This window comes from Anastrepha ludens, chromosome 4 (assembly GCF_028408465.1).
Source record: "Anastrepha ludens isolate Willacy chromosome 4, idAnaLude1.1, whole genome shotgun sequence".
Lineage (NCBI taxonomy): Eukaryota > Metazoa > Arthropoda > Insecta > Diptera > Tephritidae > Anastrepha > Anastrepha ludens.
Genome location: NC_071500.1, coordinates 69,477,005 through 69,485,504, shown reverse-complemented (window position 1 = coordinate 69,485,504; position 8,500 = coordinate 69,477,005).

The following is an 8,500-nucleotide window of genomic DNA, read 5'->3' as shown; positions in this document are numbered from 1 at the left end:
CAATTCGGTATTCATGAACTTTGGCGGCGCACCCTCGCGTTCTTCGTCTTCCAAGCCAAAATCACCACTTTTAAAGCGTGCAAACCACTTCTGGCACGTTCGCTCAGATAGAGCATGCTCACCATAAACTTCCACCAAGATACGATGACTTTCGGCTGCTTTTTTCTTCATATTAAAATAATGAAGAAGAATTCCCCGCAAAAACACATTATTTGGCACGAAATTCGACATTTTCAAGTGTGGTAAAAATATTGTTGTTTACGCTTCAAATAAAAAACTTATACTGACGTTTGTGCCTTACGACAGTAGCTCTCCAATGAATGTTTGGAAATGTGGATCGATGGAATAATAATCAAGTTACGCCATCTGTTGTAAAACCGCACGAACTTATTCATAGTCCTATTACCTTTCACCAAACATCCTGTAGTCCATTAGGCGAATTTTATACAACTGAAAAGCGACCTATTTTGGGACTGCCAAACTAGAAACGAAATATTGACACATTAAATGTTGTGTTAGCTGCCAAAGTAGAGAAATAGATATTTGAAGGTCCAAACGCTAGATGTAGCACCCTGTATGTTGCTGTATAGACCAAAAATCAAATGATAATCTACTTAAGAAAAATCGGATTTTCTTGAAAGCAAACTTGAACGAGTTTTAACAAACATTATAGGGAAGAAATTTCACATGGTAGGCATTTATTAGTTAAATTTTTGAAGCTGAAGCTATAAAGTAAAAGCCAAATACAGCGCACGAATAAATAAATTTGGATAAGAAAAAAGAAACGATTCTACGAAGGAGTGTGGCTCTATTCAAGTAGAAAACTTTAATTTTTTATGAAAAAAGAATGTATTTTTTCCTTTTATATAATAGAAATGAGACTCACAATAAAACGGGCTAACATTTTTTTGATAGTTTAATCACCTCCAAGCCATCTGCAGCTGTGCGTTTATTATATTTTGACGAATAAGCCTGCCCACTTTATTTTGTTTCCTTTTGTGAGAACAAATAACTTTCTTTAAGCGGGAAATACATATGTAGGTATAATATATAAATCACTCTGTGGGTGTCCGGGGCGTATGAGCAATCATGATGCATTAACTTAGATGTAACTGAAACATATAACGTTTGACTATATTTTTCTGATTGTAGTTATTACTTAATGAATTAAAATGGGAAATTATAAAAAAATGTGGTTTCCGTGTAAATTTGGAAACCTTTATAAACAATGCCATTCATGCAATTTTGTCCCTAAACGTTTAAACGAAAAATGGACTTACACTAACTATTGTAAGTAGTAGTAATACAAAGTAGTAATACTAAGTGCTAGTTTTTCAATTCTACATTACTTCTGGGCTACATGTGCTTAAACTTGAACTGAAACTGTGGCACATGTAGATGCTCCTGGCATGAAAGTATTTGATACGGCACCTGCTGTGTTTGGCAGACTGAGAGTGAAATTGGCCAAAAATCGATTAGATAGCTATTGCGCCTATTAAGAAAAAGATAATATGTACACACTTATCTGTAGATGTTTATGCAAATCAAATTCGGCTATTAAGGAAAATTTGTTTATCTGCGAAAAATCTGCTTCCACTCAGAAGCATTTTCACAAATCGTTTACTTGTTCAATATTTGCTGCTTTGTTATTTTCAATATTGCTGCTGATGCATAAATTTGACATTTAAATTTTTCTCCATCGTCGATTTTAGTTATTTAAATATTCGGGTGTTCTGGTGCTTTTCATGAAATTTCACACTTTCACACGTAAGAACATATTTAAGCAAAACTAAATATATATAGGGGTATTCAGTAAGAGCGCTTCAACTTTTGAATTTTTTTGAATAAAACACAAACGGTTTGACTTTTTTAACTAATTTTTTTTTTATTATCGAGTTTGAACATATACATTGAATATGAAATTCGATTTCTTTTGCATGACCACCGCGTGCACGTTTTACGAAGTCCAATCGTTGAACTCAATTTTCGACCACTCTTTTGCATAAATCGGCCGAAATTCCAGCAATTTCGCGTTCAATATTGGCTATGAGCTCACAAATCGTCGCCGGCTTGTTACTGTAGACCAATGACTTCACATAACCCCAATACGGGACGACTTGTTAAATGGACCGTAAAATGGCCGTAATGCTCTTAAAGTAGCAGCAACAGAACGATTATTTTCATAAAAAATGTTCACGATTTGCAATCGTTGCTCAAGTGTGTAGCGTTCCATGATGAAATGTGTACTAATGAAGTTTACAAATGACAAGCGAAAAATAAAAAATATTGCGTCGTTCGCCCTCTCTATCGGAAAAAAGTTGAAGCGCATCTATTGAATAACCCTATACGTGGGTATTTTACATGATTTATTGATTTCGCCCATACTATTTAGAGAATGTAAATCAAATTGAGAGTGAAGAAAAGAGGGCCAGGTCTTTATTTCCTTTAATACTCTTCACAATATTTCTGCGTAATTTATAATGCGGTTTGCTTTTATGACGTCGGGGAATTATTGCTAAACATGTTTGGTTTTTCCAAAATTTTAGATTAAATTTAACACTTTTTTGTTGTTTTCGGTCTATTATTTATTGAAAATTAATTAAGTTTAGAAATAAATTAATTTGCTGTATACCGAAAATATCGACGTGAGGCATTCCGTCCTTTTCTGTTTCTGTGGCTGCTCGCATAATTTCAGTATTGTTTTGATTGATTACAGCAGTATCCAGTGGCTGCGCAATTTATTCGTGTACCCAAAATTTACAATTTAGTACAATTTACACAACAAAAATATAGTAATTAGTAAAAAATGGCATTTTCTTCACTAGAAAAAAAAGGAAAGAAATAAAATAAGTTAGAATTTAAGCAAAACTATTATTATTATTATTAAACTAAAAAGTTTTTTATTCATTACTTTTGTGGTCCACCTTTGGCTTGAATAACTGCTTCCAGGTACATACCCTTTACCATAGTGTCATTAGCCGAAATTTTGTCCTACTCAACTTTTAGAATTGAGTCCAATTACGCCACTGATGATTTTTTTATTTTCTGCTTTCTGATTTTTTCTTCTAATAGCTCTCAAATGTGCTCAATTGGGCTTAAACTTCGTGGCGGAAATGGAGTTTTAAACTGCTTATAATGTTGAATAAGCCATTCTTGTCTGGGATAAAATGAGAGTCTGAGTCTTGCCTTAAACAAAACAAGAACTTTTGTATGCAAAGTCAACATTTAGCAGCACTCTTACGCAAGGAAATCAGACGGCCGATGAACTCGCTTGCAGAGATAGAGCACGTCAGACATATACATCCATCACTCTCCTTTCTGAAAAGGGAACTAAATGAGGAACTAACTCTAGAAACGCAATCGATATGCAAACACTCAGCCTCGTACAGAAATCCCAAAATTATGTTAAGGGCTTGGAATACGAAAACTACAAACTTTATTTTATCAATATCTAGAAAATACTGTAAAATATGGAGTGGTGTACTGACGGGACACTGTATCAGCATACATCACGAAGCCAAAATGGCATTAGACCAGAGCAATGCGGGAAGCACATGCAGCGAACCGAATGCTAAGGGAACCCCTACTTTGCCACTGCCCTGTTCTTCGTAGGGCTCGACATATGTGCCTAGGATCAACATATTTTTTATCCTTGAAGATATTGTTGACAAAAGGCTGAACGGCTTGCTAAAACTCGCGAATACGTGCATAGAGAATTACGTATAATAAAAACTTCGACTCCAAATACAATGGATCCTAGAGGTCTAAGTGAGATCTTACAGATCAATCAGCACTACCTAACCTAACCTTAGTTATATACAGGTACTTATATTTATTTTATGGAGTTGATTAAATATGGTTAGAGGTTGTTTTGCACATTTTTGCAAACCTTTGCAAACTCGTCATCAAATGCCTCATTTAAACATACTTCTTTGATTTCGCAAAATTTTGCGTTATTTACTCAAATAAATGTCGATGGTTTATTGTCATTATAATTATCTGCAAAGCAATGAAGACTACATATGAATAGTAGCGTTGGTCTAGCGGAGCACGTAAAAATAAGTATGTCGCATTAACTACCGGTGCTGCGATAAATACTTGGGCAGAGAATGACTAATCACGTAAGATTGTCTAACTACAAGCAAATGAGAGTTTGAGTTGATTTTAATGGAAAGAGAAACAAGTATTTACGTTTGATTTCTTTGTAAAAAATTGGTCCCCCGGATTAACATCACCATTCATGGGTTAAGCTGCATTTGTATTAATGAATGTGTGACTTTCAAAAAAAGATTGTCTTAAATTTGAAATAGTCTATTTTGTGCTTTATTGCGGATGATGATGGTTTTTCATCTTATTACTTCAAGCAATGCCCCTGCCCTTGCATGCCCTCTTTTAATGATTTTTAACATTAATGATTTTATAAACCCGCAGGAAGTCTCATTCATCACACCTATATTCAAGACTGGCAATAAAAATGAAGTCTTATCAAGTCTTATTTTCAAATTATCTGCGACATCAAAGTTATGAATCACAAGTTGTGGTTTGCCGTAGAGGCTTACATATCCAATAACTATGTAGTATAGATTATGACTGTCGGGCTAACTGTCAGTTAATTGACTGTATTCACAAAGCTTTGTACGTCTGCTCACACTGACGGGCTCCAAGTCGATATAGTTTATAGAGACTAATAAGGCTACATAAGGTATGTAAAGTCGTATCTTTCGTGCCGTAAATATGCAGTTATTGTTGATAATATTTCTTTTCATTCTTATGTTGCCGGTTAAGGTGTCCATCAGGGCAATATTCTGCCATCTGAGTGTTTTGAATTTTCGAACTTTATTTCATATAGAGACGATTTAAAAATTTGTATATCAATCTGAAGTCCTTCCGACTCTTGTGAGTTACAGTCAGGCTCAATAACATCGCGGCCTTATCTAAATGCTTAGTAAATGCTTTCAGATATTTTTAAGCCTTGTCAGTTATTTGCCATCTTAATTTTAATTAAGGAATCAAATGAAGCTCCGAGTATGGGTGTAATTTTTAATTCAAAATTCCTATTCCTCAATCATTTGAATTATGTATATAATTTGAAAGCCATATTTCAAACTTTTATTAGACTTTACTGATTCGTATACACTAAAGTTATTATTTACCTCACTTCTACGATCTAAGTTGGAATATACTCTCTTTATATGGAGGCAAATCACCTTTGCCATAATTATAGACTCGAAGGAATTCAAAAGAATTTTCTTCGTTTTGCTCTCAGTTCACTTAAATTTGTTGATCACTTAATTTTGTTGTTGCAAGATGTGCCTCAATAAATTCAAGTCGTTTGACAGCTGAGAATGAAGAACTGTGTTGGCATTTCTGTCTAGTAAAGTTTGGCAAGTCGACATGAATCGCTTAACGCCAGAAGTACGCTTCCTAATCGTGGACATTTATTTTGAACAGAAAAAAATCTTTGCGCGAAGTCCATAGAGCGAAGTGTTGAGCTCAAAAGACGCCGAAATGCCGAATATTTCGCTTTTTTGGATCTTTTGTTTTGCATTTTCTGGACAAATAAATTATATAGATAAATATGAACACCTATCTTTAAGTCTTTTTTGTTGCCGTCTGTAAGAAATTATGTATTTTTATGTTTACTAACAAATAAATAAAACCTTTTAGCTATTGAATGTTTACTAATTTTAATAAAGTTATGTCCTAAGTTGAGTTCCGAAACGAGTTCCAAGATTTTGGGTTCAAAACGTTTATTTTTTATGTGCACAGGTGAAAACAATTTTGTTTATATAATTAGTCTCTTTATTTTCAGATTGTTCCTCCTTTAAAAAATAGTAGTACCTTCAGGTGGTAATATACCACAACATGATTCTAAAATCGTGCCGAGCTATGTGCATAGAGCAGATTATAAAAGTCTGAAAATTTCATTTCAAATAAAACGGCAAACATTTGCATCAATTCATAAATGATTTCGACAGAGCACTGCTTTTATTTGGCAATTATTACAAATAGTTGAATTAGGATTGCCAGCTTTAAATAACTTTCTTGATTTATTAAACCACCAGCTTAAGCAATCCCTTTCAACTGAAAAAAAGAACAAGCGGTGATAACTGATGCCCATCCCATTTACTTATTTGATTACTTTTAACTTGAACTTTCATGGCTTCAAGCACGTAGTTGGAAAATGTGATGCTAGTGGTCTCTTGGTCCATGTTTTTCCGTAAGGAGAAAAATAGAAGAATGGCCAGCAGTGGCGCACAGCCTCCACACTCAACCACAAATGCATAGTATTTTTTGATGTGTTTACGTGCACGCGTTACTTACATACCTACACACTCGCACTTCCGTGCTCCAGCTAGTGAGAGCATAAATCACTCGACGACCAACAGCCACAACTCATGATTTACGTTGTGCCGTGAAGAAACATAAATTGTATTTATGAAAGCCTTCTCTGCTGACGAGCTTTTGTTTTCTAAAAAAAATATTTACGCTTTTTTGAGCATATCTTCGCGCTCAAATGGACGCTGTTTGGGCACGAGGCAACTGGGTTTCCTTGCTAGTGCAAGCGTTTCCTGTTCATCGTAGGATTGTCGGAAGAAGAAAAAATTTCATGTTTTCTTGTTTCCAAAAATATGGTGAGTGCATTCATATTTGTTGTTTCTAACAGTTTTTTTAACTATTCTGCTTATGTACCATTCTTCCCTTAGGCAGTAATTAATTTTTGTTGCGTTTTTTATTGCATTGCTCGAATTACCAACTTTAATAAGATTATTCCAGAAAATTTATCTATCACGCACAACTCACTTTATTATTATTTTACAAATATTTCAGAATGCTTTTTAATTTATTATTTATTTTGCACGCCAGCACGCATAGCGCTTGGTCGCAGTGCATAAACTCGCCTCACCCACGCCAATTTCTCACCCAGCCACAATTTCTAAGCTTTCTATTTCTAATATTTTGCCAACGGTTTACTCATCGCGAAGGTGACATAATAAACGGAAATAAAAATTGAATCAAATAGTTTTGTAAACGCAATGTTTTCCATATGTAAAAAAACAGCCGCAAAATACGCTTGCAAATGCAGAAGCAGCCTGAATTTTTATTTACCAGCCATCGCTGAATTGCAACCACCCACGCAACATGAATACGCACAGCCGAAAATAAAATTTTTGAAAATACAATGACCTTCTTAATGAAATGCTCGCGCTGCCAGAACACATGTAAAGCATCCATGGTAAGTGTATAAATAAATAAATTTATATACCCTCTACCCCTTGCTTCGCACATTCAGGAACTCCAGTTAATTCATAAATAAATAGAAAAACACTGTACGGATTAATTAACATATAAATACAGCGTGAGAAAATTCCCAGAATCACACATACATATAATATATAAGTATGTATTTCATAAGAATATATTCCAGTAAGAACAGAAATCGGTATTTACCTTTATCAAAGATGCCAAAAGTCTGAGTACCAATTTTATAGTAACGTGGGTACAATGGCAAATGAAAACAATTGGGCCAGTAAATCCAGAGGTTTATCATAAAAATGCTATGTAATAACTTAAACTATAGAAGTTTTTTGTTACCTAAACCATTTCGTTAAAGTAGACATATCAAAAACTATCGACCTCTTCGTTTCTATGAAAACCTTCTCTGTTACTGTTTCTAGATCTCAGGGGCACTGCCTAAAATATTATATAAACGACATTTACTATATATGGAAATATGTAAAGAATTACTAAAGTTATTGGTTCAACTATGCCTGTCCTTGCATCCGTGCACAGATATAATATGGACACATAAATTGGCGCCCAAATATTTTGTCAGGTTTTTCCTACCTTTAATGAAAATTAAGATTTATGTTACATATAGTATGAGAGATACCCTTGGCCTAAGAAAGTTTGATGTCGAAAATTTGAAAAAATGGGGCACTAACAACGAATAACTTCCATAATAATATGTATAACGGTATTTCTTAAAGCTGCAATGCGGCCAGCGGCGGATTCGAAACCTTGGGCATTAAGTACCAAATAATAGAAACATTTTTTCCAATAACAGGCGCTCCTCAGCTAGCAAAGGTAAGCCGCCGAGCTTACTACTGCCACGAAAAAGCTCCTCTTAAAAGATATCTGCAGTTTGGAGGCGGCATAAAACTATAGATCCTTCAATTTGTTGAAAAGCAACAAGAATGCTGAGGAATATATCTTCAGGTATTACACTTTAAAATTTGCTGTTTTTTTTAGTATGGAGGAAGGTGATCAGATCAGTAAGAGCTTGTATTTCTACTGAACTCTCCTTATATATAATTCATTGTGTAAGGGTGTGACATGGCGTATGAATATCATTTGGTTGCCAGGAATACGAAACATTTGCTAGAGCAAATAAAACGTCACCTATGCCTTAGACTTCGTAATACACTATTTTGAAGAAAATATGTGTGAGTTTGACGAGATAGGACGAGACATCGCGACGCATTTTGAAGGAAGCTCA